The sequence below is a fragment of the Podarcis melisellensis genome (genome assembly GCF_964234715.1).
Source record: "Podarcis melisellensis genome assembly, chromosome: 4".
NCBI classification, from domain to species: Eukaryota; Metazoa; Chordata; class Lepidosauria; order Squamata; family Lacertidae; genus Podarcis; species Podarcis melisellensis.
Genome location: NC_138531.1, coordinates 24,974,999 through 24,988,955, shown reverse-complemented (window position 1 = coordinate 24,988,955; position 13,957 = coordinate 24,974,999). Strand labels below are relative to the sequence as shown.

Here is a 13,957-nt window from a genome sequence, read left to right as displayed (position 1 = left end):
ATAGTTCAAATCAGGGAAAATAAATACAGTAAATGGACAAAAGTACGAAGATTCACAAGGGTATGTGTACCCTTGCATCCCCTCAGAAAAACAAGAACTGCATGTGTTTAATTAGAAGTCATTTGACCCCAAATTAAGATATCGCGTAAAGGTCTTTATTAACCAGTACACATAGGCATGGAGAAATTCATCTTACTATTGTATCTCCAAACTCCTCCTCGCTCAAACACTGAAGTCCACAATGTAATGGTATATTTCATCCTGCCAAAGCACCACTGTGCTACTGATGCCTGTCTGTGTTCAAGAATGCGAGAATAGTAGTGGGCATGCCTTTGGGATTCCCTTAACACATGGATGATGCCCACTTTTCCACGAATCGTCTCCCCCTCTCTTTTTTTTATCAGGGAAACAAGCTATCTACATGTCAGACTTCAACCTCTGAGAGAACGTTAATGGTCCCTGCCTGATGAGATCATCCGAGGAACTGACTGCGGCAGCTTTCTCCAACGTGAATGGTGAAACCAAGACGACGTGACTTCAGTAAGTAATATTACGGTGAGGCAGGGTGAGGGAATAACATTCCCCAAGTGGAAAGCTACATTTCAAACATCATTATAAAATTTTGAAAACTTTATAGCCTTAGTGTAATGTTTAGGCCGGAGCTTACAAATCTTCACTCATACTGTCTTCACTTGTGTAGCAAACAACAAAAAAATACCCCACAAGGGCCTGTGCTGACCAGAACTGCATTTCCAGACATATTTTTTATTATTATTCAAAGCTGCCTCTTTATAGTAAAGGGGGGAATTCTCTGGGGGTCGTCATTGCTGCCAGCTTTGCTGCCTCTTTCTACAACCGCAGCACCGAAAACGAGCTGTTTCATGACAACCGGTCTGGCTCATTGCCTCCTCTTTTTGTGTTTGGGGCGCTGAGGTGGGGTGAGGGTAAAAAAGACTGCGTGGATCATCTTTCTCCCTGTTCAGAACTGTGGAACATTCCTGTGGTAACTGCTGCAATTCTTACAAGGAAAATAAATGATAGGAGGAAAGCACTTAGTGTGTGCATCCCTTAGGGGTGAACTAATGAAATCTTAACATCAGGAGGGACAGGAAAGAAATGTTTTGTGTGTTCAGTACAGCAATCAGCAACTTTTCTCAAGAGCATTCACGGTCTGTGTCAGGGATATGGATGAAGTGATGGGCTGTGAGCATGATCTAACCCCAAAGGATTCTTTTCCTTATCTCACCCACAGTTGCCCTGCCACATGATAAGATGTGGTAGAGTATTTTTCTGCAGTCTTTTTTTAAAAACAGGGGGGGGGGAATCCAGTGTTGCGTTTTGGTTTTCATATGCATTGCTCAGGTATGCATAAGCTTACATATTCCAAAACTTTTGTTGCTGTTGTTCAAAGGCAGCATCTTTATTATGGAGCTGGGACACTTGTGAATATGCCCCTATCTCTCCCCTGATCTGCTTCTCCTTTGGAGCAAGAAGGAATATAATAATAATAATAATAATAATAATAATAATAATAATAATAATTTATTTGTACCCCGCCCATCTAGTTTCCCCAGCCACTCTGGGCGGCTTCCACAGAGACCAAAAATACACTAAAATGTCACACATTAAAAACTTCCCTGAACAGGGCTGCCTTAAGATGTCTTCTGAATGTCAGGTAGTTGTTTAGCACTTTGACATCTGATGGGAGGGCGTTCCACAGGGTGGGCGCTACTACTGAGAAGGCCCTCTGCCTGGTTCCCTGTAGCTTTGCTTCACGCAATGAGGGAACCGCCAGAAGGCCCTCGGCGCTGGACCTCAGCGTCTGGGCAGTACGATGGGGGTGGAGACGCTCCTTCAGGTATACTGGGCTGAGGCCGTTTACCTGAAGGCCAAGGAAACTGCATCCTTGCTTCCTAGGGAACCAACCAGGGGCATGCAGATTAGAAGATTTTTCCATGTGTTCATTCATCAGTCCATTTTGTCCTGCATGTACAAAGTGCTGTGGATTTTTGAAAAACTGCACAAAAATGTCCACGGCACAATTCTCTTGGGAATTATAGAGACAGAACTAACTAAATTGCATAGAAATGTATTCATGTATGTGACTTCAGCGGCAAGAATGTTACCTCCCCAAAAATGGAAAGAAGAAGAAGTTCCAGCAAAGGAAGAATGGATACAAAAATTTATGGAATATGCTTAAATGGCAAAACTTACTGGAAGAGTAAGAAATGAAGATAACAAACTTTTTATAAAATAATGGAAATGCTTTATTGAATATTGACAGATAAATTGTAAACAGATAGAAACACTGGCAGGATTATTGTAATAACCTGCAGCTACATAAGAGTATATATATAAGAGCATATATAATGAAGATAAATAAATGAGAAAGTTAAGTTAGTTTGAATATGCAGAAGATATTAAAAATAAATTTAAGGAACCCCACAGAAAGAGGGGGAAGGAAGTCAAGTTTTAAAATGTCAAAATGATGGTAAAATCAGTGAAATGTATATATCTGAAAAGTGTATGTGTGTGTGTGTGTGTGTGTGTGTGTGTGTGTGTGTATATATATATATATATATATATATATATATATATATATATATCTCCATTGCTTTCTTATACCCATTTTGGCACATTTATTTGAGCCCAGAATTGTATTGCCATGCTGTGCTGGCTAGCTCTTCATTTAGTTTCACATGAATGTTTGGGGAAGAATTAGTATATGGATGTGGTTTCGGATACAGATGTCATACAGTACATCTGCATTGTGTCACTTTCTGTGGTACTTCCACCTGAATTCTTCTTCAATAGACTGCATACACATTTGAAACACATTTCCCTCCTCAAAGAATTCTGGCCATTGTACTTTGTTAAGGGTGTAAACTACAATTCTTAGGATTCTCTGAGGCTGTTACAAAGGTTTATAATAGTGATTTAAATTGTCTGGATGCTATCTGGATGACCCACAACTTGAAGGCTTGCAGTATCCCAGAATTCTTTCAGTTTTCGGATATCTTCAGGGATTCCTTTGGATCCCTTCCAGTCGGGATTCAGGCCTCATCATGGGACTGAAACTGCCTTGGTCGCACTGGTTGATGATCTCCGGCGGGCTAGGGACAAAGGTGAGAGCTGTTTCCTAGTTCTGCTGGATCTCTCAGCGGCGTTTGATACCATCGACCATGACATCCTTCTGGACCGTCTTGGGGGGCTGGGAGCTGGGGGCACTGTCATACAGTGGTTCCGCTCCTTCCTCCTGGGCCGTGTTCAGAAAGTGGTGGGGGGGGATGAGTGTTCAGACCCCTGGCCGCTCACTTGTGGGGTGCCTCAGGGTTCTGTCCTCTCCCCCATGCTTTTCAACATCTACATGCAGCCGCTGGGAGGGATCATCAGGAGGTTTGGGCTGGGTGTTCATCAGTATGCAGATGATACCCAGCTCTACCTCTCTTTTAAATCAGAACCAGTGAAGGCGGTAAAGGTCCTGTGTGAGTGTCTGGAAGCGGTTGGAGGATGGATGGCGGCTAACAGATTGAGGTTGAATCCTGACAAGACAGAAGTACTGTTTTGGGGGGACAGGAGGCGGGCAGGTGTGGAGGATTCCCTGGTCCTGAATGGGGTAACTGTGCCCCTGAAGGACCAGGTGCGCAGCCTGGGAGTCATTTTGGACTCACAGCTGTCCATGGAGGCACAGGTCAAATCTGTATCCAGGGCAGCTGTTTACCAGCTCCATCTGGTACGTAGGCTGAGACCCTATCTGCCTGCGGACTGTCTTGCCAGAGTGGTACATGCTCTGGTTATCTCCCGCTTGGACTACTGCAATGCGCTCTACGTGGGGCTACCTTTGAAGGTGACCCGGAAACTACAACTAATCCAGAATGCGGCAGCTAGACTGGTGACTGGGAGTGGCCGCCGAGACCATATTACACCGGTCTTGAAAGACCTACATTGGCTCCCAGTACGTTTCCGAGCACAATTCAAAGTGTTGGTGCTGACCTTTAAAGCCCTAAATGGCCTCGGTCCAGTATATCTGAAGGAGCGTCTCCTCCCCCATCGTTCTGCCCGGACACTGAGGTCCAGCTCCGAGGGCCTTCTGGCGGTTCCCTCCCTGCGAGAGGCCAAGTTGCAGGGAACCAGGCAGAGGGCATTCTCGGTGGTGGCACCCGCCCTGTGGAATGCCCTCCCACCGGATGTCAAGGCGATGGACAACTACCTGACATTCAGAAGACATCTGAAGGCAGCCCTGTTCAGGGAAGTTTTTAATATGTGACATTTTAGTGTATTTTTCATTTCTGTTGGAAGCCGCCCAGAGTGGCTGGGGAAACCCAGCCAGATGGGCGGGGTACAAATAATAAATTATTATTATTATTATTATTATTATTATTATTATTATTATTCATTGCTTTTTAAGATGTTGCTTATTCAGAAATTTCTGGACACAGGGATTGGATGATGTGGTATACGAGGTCAGTTTAATCATAAGATTGTCTGTGATATAGGAAATATCTCAATACTTTTATCTATTTCTACAGCTGAGAGCCCCTAAAATTCACTACTGATTGGTGAACTCTGGCCTATCATTTGTGCTAAACTGCCTGAAATATAACCACACAGTTCTGTTCCCCTGAGGAAATAACTAAATCTACATTCTTAGAATTTGTCTACTTAAATACACCATCTAGCAAAAGTGAAATAATTGGCTGTGCAATTTTTCTACCAATTATTATGCATTAAAATCTGAACTAAATCCAGTGAGCAACCTAATTACTTAATTGCCCAAGAGAGATTCCAACCTTGTGGGTAAATTATTAACTCCCCCTCATGCCCCATATATTTACAAGGGATGCCATAAAGATTGTGAACTTTGCTGGGTTTTATGTATTTTTTTTTTATTTAATAAAGCCACTGCTGGGTTCTTATACATAGCACTGTGCTTCTATAGTTTTTATAATAATGTACCATAAAAAGCACTTCAGGAAAAGATGCATAGTAAACAAACGTAAGAGTGTATATGCTTATGCATATAGAATAACTGCTATTCCTCTTGAGCAGGAGACAGATAGTTGTCCTCTCTTTCTAAAAATAATTTCCTAGAAGTTAAAATTCTCATTTCACCCCCTTGTTCAGTTTGCTACACTGATCAGGCCTCTGAACAGCTCAGAAATGGAAGCGCCGTTCCCCCAGTGAGTAAGGTGTCAATAGATCAGTCCCATAATAGCCTGGGAGACAACTGCGTCTCGATGGGGCAGAGTCATTCATTCTGTTGAGGTCATGGGAGTAGTATGAAAAGAGGAAATTAAATGTACTCACCAAAAAAGATACATTGAGATAGTTAATAACGTGACAGCTACTAATAATAAGGAAATTCACAGTTCAGGCTGACCTTAAATGTATAGCCCAATAAGGAAGCGGTTAAGGAGACACCCTGCTGTGCCAAGATATTAGAAGTCACCCTTAACTATAAATTTCCTTGTTTTTACTAGCTTAAGTTACAAATGAAGTATTCTTTGAACAGCTCTCCTGTTTTTGCTGAATATTTGAGACTGGGCTTCTTGGGGGAAGAAAATTGGTGAAAATATAAATGCATAGCTGTTAGTTAATAATTATGCCCCATTTTTAAAATGAATTGTTGTTGTTGTTTAGTTGTTTAGTCGTTTAGTCATGTCTGACTCTTTGTGACCCCATGGACCAGAGCACACCAGGCACTCCTGTCTTCCACTGCCTCCCGTAGTTTGGTCAAACTCATGTTAGCAGCTTCGAAAACACTGTCCAAAGATCTTGTCCTCTGTCATCCCCTTCTCCTTGTGCCCTCCATCTTTCCCAACACCAGGGTCTTTTCCAGGGAGTCTTCTCTTCTCATGAGGTGGCCAACATATTGGAGCCTCAGCTTCAGGATCTGTCCTTCCAGTGAGCACTCAGGGCTGATTTCCTTCAGAATGGATAGGTTTGATCTTCTTGCAGTCCATGGGACTCTCAAGAGTCTCCTCTAGCACCATTATTCAGAAGCATCAATTCTCCGGCGATCAGCCTTCTTTGTAGTCCAGCTCTCACTTCCATACATCACTACTGGGAATAGCGGTGCGGAATTGTATATATGCATCCTACATATATGGATGCAATGCTGTGTTTCACCTATTCTAGAGCAGCCAATTTACACTGGTTGTAATCAAACTGGAATAGCAAAGGCCACCACCAGATTTGGGGGGATTCTCCACTTCCTGTTGCCCATTCCATTTTGTTCTGACGGGCCTACCAACCCTTCAGAGATGCTTTCAAGGAGACATGGGTGGGTGGGAGAAGGAATGGGAAACTTTTCTTCCTCCCAAGCTAACCTATCTTAGGATTCAAATCAATGGCTTCAGTTTTTTTAAAAATTGCTTTCATTAAAGATTTTCTTGACTTACAAAAGTACATACTGTGTCTCTTTTCTACAAATCAGTTATATTCGATGCTAGACACACCAATAAGATAGACCGTATAAGGTTGGGAAAGAAGAGGGGCAGGGGAAGAGAATAAGGGAGAGAGATCATTCTTTCACATAGTATATGTGTAAGGTTTTTGTGTCAGTGTCACATGGGTAGGTTCTCTTTCTATTCATTTATTAGTTTTCATTGGTGGTGAGAGAGGTTGGGGGGCCCAGAACATGGTTGGTTGACTTCAGCTGGCTGATGTGAGTTTTGTGTGTGAGGGTGGAGGGGTTGGTGGGTCAAGTTAGCCATATTGATTTGAATGCCATTGGTGGGTTCTTGTAGTAGTACAGTCGTACTTCGGGTTAAATATGCTTCAGGTTGAGCATTTTCAAGTTACGCTCCATGGCAACCCAGAAGTAACGGAGCGTGTTACTTCTGGGTTTCACCACTCTCACATGCGCAGACCCTCAAAATGATGTCACACGCATGCATGGAAGCGGCAAAACACAGGATGCGAATGGGGCTTCAGAACGGATCCCATTTGCATCCCGAGGTACCACTGTAATGATAATAATAATTTTATTATTTATATTCTGCCTATCTGGCTGGGTTTCCCCAGCCACTGTGCGTGGCTTCCAGCACATACAAAAACATACTAAGATGTCAAACATTAAAAACTTCCCGATACAGGGCTGCCTTCAGATGTTTTCTGAAAGTTGTGTGTAGTTCTTTATCTCCTTGACATTGGATGGGAAGGTGTTGTTGTCTTGTTGGGCTGTGTATGTGATGAAGGGGAACCACAATGGAGTGAAGGCATCCTTTTTTGTTTGTCCCTGTGCTAGTTAACAACAACAACAACAACAACAACAACAACAACAATTTATTATTTATACCCCGCCCATCTGGGGATAAAAGCTTCCCTAAACAGGGCTGCCTTCAGATGTCTTCTAAAAGTCTGGTAGTTGTTTTTCTCTTTGACATCTGGTGGGAGGATGTTCCACAGGGTGGATGCCACTACCGAGAAGGCCCTCTGCCTGGTTCCCTGTAACTTGCCTTCTTGCAGTGAGGGAACCACCAGAAGGCCCTCGGCACTGGACCTCAGAAGTTTCAGTTTGTTGGTTAGTCTTTCTAGTAGGGCTGTTTTCAATACAGGTTGGTACCAGTGGTCCATGTTCACTCCTGACATGTCTCTCCAGTGTCTAGTTATGATGCTTCTGGGAGTAGGTGAGTTATGAGTTATTTGTCGTGTGAGTGTGCGTTATTGCCTGAAAATGTTCAGTAGGGCTAGTTCTGGGATGGCTTCTAATACCTGTTTTCGTTATTTTGTATATTTCTTGTAGCAATAGTTTTCGTTAACAAGATTGTGCATGCAAGATAATCTAAAGTCCTCAATGCAGCACTGCTTCCCCCAAGCCCAGAATGCTTGTATGTGAACACTTGGTCTACGAGTGCATGCAGTCCCTTCAGGAGGAAGGGCAGGATATAAATCCAATCAATTCAATTTCAGAGGCCATGATTGTTTGTGGGAACTATGTGACACAAAGCTCTAACAATCAATAGGAGTTCATCCAAGTAAATGTGCTTTGGATCCAGATGCCAACCATCTGTGCGAAATATCTTACTATAGAGTGAGGTCAATCAGAGGGATGTGTTTGAATTAGCTTTAAGGCAGCCTTATGGTAATCACCCACTTTCAATCGAAAGTGGAAGTATTGTTTGTTTGCTGAAGCTGTTCTGCAGTTTGGACCACATTCAAGGACAATGTTTTATTTAGCTGATATAGTTTAGGGCTGTAAGGCGATCTGAATTTCCAGTTACAACAAAGGCAGGAAAAAATGTACTGAAATCAACTATTTTTAATTGTTCTACGCTAGTTTTTAATAAACTCAGGCACTGTGTTTGGGATGCAGTGGACTTAACCATTGGATAGTTGCATGCCAAAATAAGATAAAAAGCAAAATGGTACTACAATTAATCTACAGCTATGAACAGTCCAGTAAGGCAGACTAGGTATTCTCACTGCATCTCTGCTGTGCCCATTTCTGTAAGCTCAACTTAGATATGTGGAAACAGATTGATTTTGTCAGTCGCTTTATCTTACCCAAGGCAACTCAAAGTGACCTACAACCAACCAAACAACATCCTCCCGAAGGCATGCAGTATATGGGAGAAACAGGGCTAAGTTTTTCAGTAGAGAAGTTAGGCATTTATTACTATCTTATTTCTATCCTGCCTTTTACCCAGGAAGCTATTCAAGACCATGAAAACTGGGCCTGTTTCCATCCCATCCGACATAGACCTGCACAACTTGGAAGGGTCTCAGGACCTCTGAAGTGGAATAGTGGTGATGGAATAGGTCCTGTTTTTGTTTTTGTTTATATTAAAAAAAAACCCAGCAGAGGCAATACCAGATCACATGATGCATGGTGGCTCCACTGCTGCTGTCTTGAACTATTTGTTTGAGCAGGCAGCAAGGAGAAACAAGTTTCAGTTACAGAAGTTGAAGAACAGAGCTGTGCCATGGCCTGCCCTGTGCTCTATAAGTGAGCATCCTGGCCTCAGGTTCACCTGGCTGCTAGTGTGGAAGTCAGATTCCCCTACCAGCACAGCTTATATTTATGGTTCCAAGAATGTCCCCATAAGCATTGCCTGATTTCCATCTTGCTTCTGAATTCCACCTCTTGGCTTATGTGTGTGCCCACCACTCTGCAAGGCAGGCAACTGAACTGTAAAATACACACTATTGCTTATAACACCTCCCCCCCCTTTTAAAAAAAGACAACTTGGTGAATTTTAGTGATAGAGGACACTCGGAATTAGATAGCTGGGTCTTCTCTCTCACAGTGTACTTCTGTAGCTATACTCCCATATAGCTAACCTACATTGATAATTTTATAATAATAATTTATTATTTATGCCCCGCCCATCTGGCTGGGCTTCCCTAGCCACTCTGGGCGGCTTCCAAAAAAATATTAAAATACTGTAATACATCTAACATTAAAAGCTTCCCTAAACAGGGCTGCCTTCAGATGTCTTCTAAAAGTCTGGTAGTTGTTTTTCTCTTTGACATCTGGTGGGAGGGCGTTCCACAGGGAGGGTGCCACTACCGAGAAGGCCCTCTGCCTGGTTCCCTGTAACTTGGCTTCTCTCAGTGAGGGAACCGGCAGAAGGTGCTGGACCTCAGTGTCTGGGTAGAATGATGGGGGTGGATACTCTCCTTCAGATATACTGGATATACTGGACCGAGGCCATTTAGGGCATTGATACGGATAAAAACAGCAATGCTGCGTGATTGAATATTATTGTCAAATATGGAAGCAACCCTCTCCAAGGAGAAGATGGGAAAATCCACCCAAAAATGAGAACATTTTTCACAGTGTGTTTTGGCACACATCAAAAGAAAGAGATCTGTGTAAAACAACTGGCTTTAACCGATGTTTGCAGACCTATTTGATTTTCACAGTATGAAGAAAGAACGGGGTAAGCCTTAGTATTAATTACCATTTGCTATAAGTGCTGCCGAGCAGGTGGGAAGTGTCGTTCTCCTGAGCTACTACAAATTTGCGACATATTTGAAGCTTATTGCTATAAATCACTCGTTCTGAAGGGTGGGGGTGGGGGGTTATTATTGGCTGTAAATTAAGTAGCATAAAGTCACAGCCATGGAATTTTGCACAGTTAGATGGGGCTGAGCTGGAGAAGCAGGTGAGTTTAATGACTCTTAATATATTAAGAAAAATAAAAGTACTTTCGGGAAGAATGTGTTAACCCCCACCTGTACAGCATCTTTCTAATGCCAGACCCATTCATATTAAGTGGGTCTTAAATTGCAAGTGGATGCGGGGGTGCGGGGGGGGGGAGGTGGCAGTGTTTGGATGCTCTGCGCTTTATAAATTCCGTTTTGCAAGCTGTTCTCTGAAGCCGCCCCAGCTCCTGACTGGATCCTGGAATGTCCCATTTTTTTGGTCTGGCACAAGTCAGCAGGCTCGTGCCACCCCCCTTCCCGTCTCCCCTTTCCTACACCCCTGATCTGATAACATATTTGTCTATTTCAGCCTTGTTGATTTCAGGGTGACAGATTTTCCAAGTATTAAAACCTGAAGTAGGGTTTTAGAAACAGCTAATGAATCATGTGACCACACTAGCTGATAACTCTCCTTCGCCCCCTCTCCATTCTGGTGCTCAGGAATATCAACTGCATCTGCTTTCCCACAGATCTATAATTTTTAAGGATTGTTCATATTTTCAGAATCTTTGCCCATAGCAATGATGAAACTTATTATGGACAATGCTTGCCACATTTTGACGAAGTTAATATGCTTTGTGCTAATAAAGTAGTATTTTGTTTTTTTGAAAGCACCCTGAAAACTCTTAAAAAACACGCACACAATAAGGCATTTGTGATCTAATACTTATTCCTATTTTTAGTTTTAAAAGAATGTAATTGATTGAAACTACATTAGTTGAATTAGTTCCCATTGAAATCAGTGTAAAAAGTTAACCACACAACTAAGTCCTGCTGATTACAAAGAGAAGCAAATTCAACAAACTGAGCCTGAATTCAACCCAATATTTATTGTTTATTTTTTTTTAAAAAAACTCTCATACACTAGATCAGGCATCCCCAAACTCAGACTTCCAGATGTTTTGGGACTATAACTCCTATCATCCCTAGCTAACAGGACCAGTGGTCAGGGATGATGGGAATTGTAGTCCCAAAACATCTGGAAGGCCAAGTTTGGGGATGCTTGCACTAGATATTGTACAATAATTAAATTCAAAATAACAAACCCTGCCTGCAGGTTTTACAATATAAAAATAACTGAAATTGTGAAATACATTTAACTTATGTCACTACGATTATATAAATGTTGGTCAAGTGATGGTTGTACTTAAAAATGTTGTACAAAAATCAAAGACAAACTTCCCCAGGCTGCAGTCTTATAATATAAAATTTGTTAGGGAGGAAAGGCAAGGTGAGGCAGTCAACCAGGAAAAGTTGGGATGATTAAAGTTGGGATGAGGAGGTGTGAAAAAAGAGGATACAATTTGATAAGAGGTGGAATAATAGGAGCTGCAAGGGGAGGGATGCAAGCAGGCAAAACAGAGAGCAATATTCGGCTGAACTAGAAGGCAGTTAAGAATATGGTCCATGCAGAGGGATGGAGGAGGAACAGCTTGTGAGAGGAAGCATGATCATAAAAACCTTTGAGAGTAAGTACACACAGCTTAGAATGAAGATGAGAAAAGAAAGAAGGTTGTAAAGGGTGTGGTACAAAGGAGACATATAATCTGAATGATGACCAGAAAATATCATAGGAACATAGGAATTTGACTTATACCTGGTCAGGTCATTGAACCCGGGATCTTATGCATACGCTCTGCCACTGAGCCACAGTCCATTCCAATGAAGTAGCAGGAGCAGAGAGCCTGAAGAGTAGAAGCAGGAAGACCAGCCAAAATCATCAGTGGGGGCAGGTAATAAGAAAATGAGCTAAAAATGTTGATAGTCTATCGCTATCTATCAATCACTATTTTTTAAATCAATTACAAGACTTGGAAAATTGGAGAAATGGGCAGAAAGTAGTCAAAGAACTCCATAATTCCATGGACCAGAGCATGCCAGGCTCCTGTCTTCCACTGCCTACCATAGTTGGTCAAACTCATGTTAGTAGCTTTGAGAACACTGTCCAACCATCTCGTCCTCTGTCGTCCCCTTCTCCTTGTGCCCTCCATCTTTCCCAACATCAGGGTCTTTTCCAGGGAGTCTTCTCTTCTCATGAGGTGGCCAAAGTATTGGAGCCTAAGCTTCAGGATCTGTCCTTCCATACTTTAAGAAGAACCACTAACAACATTATCCAAAACAAGATAAAGTGATATTGAAAAGAACAGATTGCTTATCCTTTTGCCCACATGTTATGGCTGAAGTGTCCATAACAGGCCACCACAGAAGGTGCCAAAGCTGTCTAAGAAGGCCAGATGTTGCCATCCTTCTCTATGGACACAAAACAGGGATATGTGTGCCTAAGCCAAATTTTGAAGGGTCATCTCATCTCATCCTCTTCATTTCTCTTCATCAGAAACAACTGGGGTTCTACACAGTGCGAGCTCTTTGGAAAGGTGAGCTCATAGTCTTCTAGACAAGATCAAGAGTTGGAAGGGAATAGAGACTGAAACAGGAAACTATGCACCAAAGGTCAGGCAGAAGATGAGTAATGGTAAGTGACCTTTTGTTATCAAAACTCCCAAGTTCATTTCCTTAGCCACTGCTCCTTTCCTACCTTCCTATCACGAGATGCAAGGTAACAAAAAGGAACATTATGTGCATTTGGGCAGTCTTGCCTCACCTCAGTGCAAGAATTAAAAACAACAGCATCCCAACCACATTCACATTTTGACATTTGATAAATTGTGGGTTTGGTTTTTAAATATAAAATTGGAAGTCTCTCTGGGTCTTAGCCAGAAGGACTGAAGGTCCCACTTGTTTTTATATGGTTCTTGGCATTGCAGAAAGCTGTGTGTACAGTAGGACACCGCAGGTGGCACGTACAGTTAAAATGCTTTGTTTTACCCTTGACAAATAAGCAGAGATAGATTTAGGAATTCAGCCCAGACAGTAACTTCCTGCATTGGCAAGCTGAAAAACTTTTAATTGCACATGTTTTGTTGTAGAAACCAACTCGGAAAGGAAGTCCAGGCATGTGACTCTCAACCTAAAAGGAGGGACAGAATGTGTGAACTCATGTGTGAAAAAAGGGAAATGTTACTGCTCTTTGCTGAGAGGTAACCAGTAAAGCTCCTTCTGACTCCTACCCACCCTCCACTTTCTTTGTCTCTGCCTATGAATTTGTACAGGCTGCCACATGCGCATTAGTGTACTGTAAGCAGTTTTCATCACCAATATTGCTATTTTTTCCTAGAAGGTTTGCCTGTTGTTTGTTTGTGTGTCTCTTTACTAAAATGGGTAATGTTGGGAGACAAAACCAACAGATTGTGCTTGATAGCCATTTCTTTAGGTTTACAGTTTTTGATGCCAATGGTTTTCAAAGTGGAGAGAAGTTTAATGTTTATACCTATACAGTGGTACCTCAGGTTGCATACGATTCAGGTTACATACGCTTCAGGTTACAGACTCCGCTAACCCAGAAATAGTGCTTCAGGTTAAGAACTTTGCTTCAGGATGAGAACAGAAATCGTGCTCCAGCAGCACGGCGGCAGCAGGAGGCCCCATTAGCTAAAGTGGTGCTTCAGGTTAAGAACAGTTTCAGGTTAAGAACGGACCTCCGGAATGAATTAAGTACTTAACCCGAGGTACCACTGTACCTGCTGGAGGAACCATGCATGCTGCAGAAGATGGCTCGACATCTTTTGAGGTACACATTCAGTTCAAATTAATGCTACTGACCTAGTCTATTGCTTCACTTCTGCCCCCAACATTAACTGAGTTCACACCCTAAAAAGAATTCCCCACACGCTGGTGGTTGCAAATGGTATGGGGAAGATAGAGGGCTGGGATGCTTGAGGGACATGTTTTCTTCACAGTCCTATGT

At 42.5% G+C, this 13,957-nt stretch overlaps 1 long non-coding RNA gene across 1 annotated transcript; it reads left to right on the top strand.

The window, feature by feature from the left end:
* Positions 1 to 402: 402 nt before the first annotated feature.
* On the top strand, positions 403 to 13,454 carry LOC309368355. Its single transcript, XR_014167724.1, has 3 exons — positions 403 to 540; positions 12,488 to 12,625; positions 13,080 to 13,454. It is a non-coding gene; the product is annotated as an uncharacterized lncRNA (long non-coding RNA).
* The last annotated feature ends 503 nt before the right edge of the window (positions 13,455 to 13,957 follow it).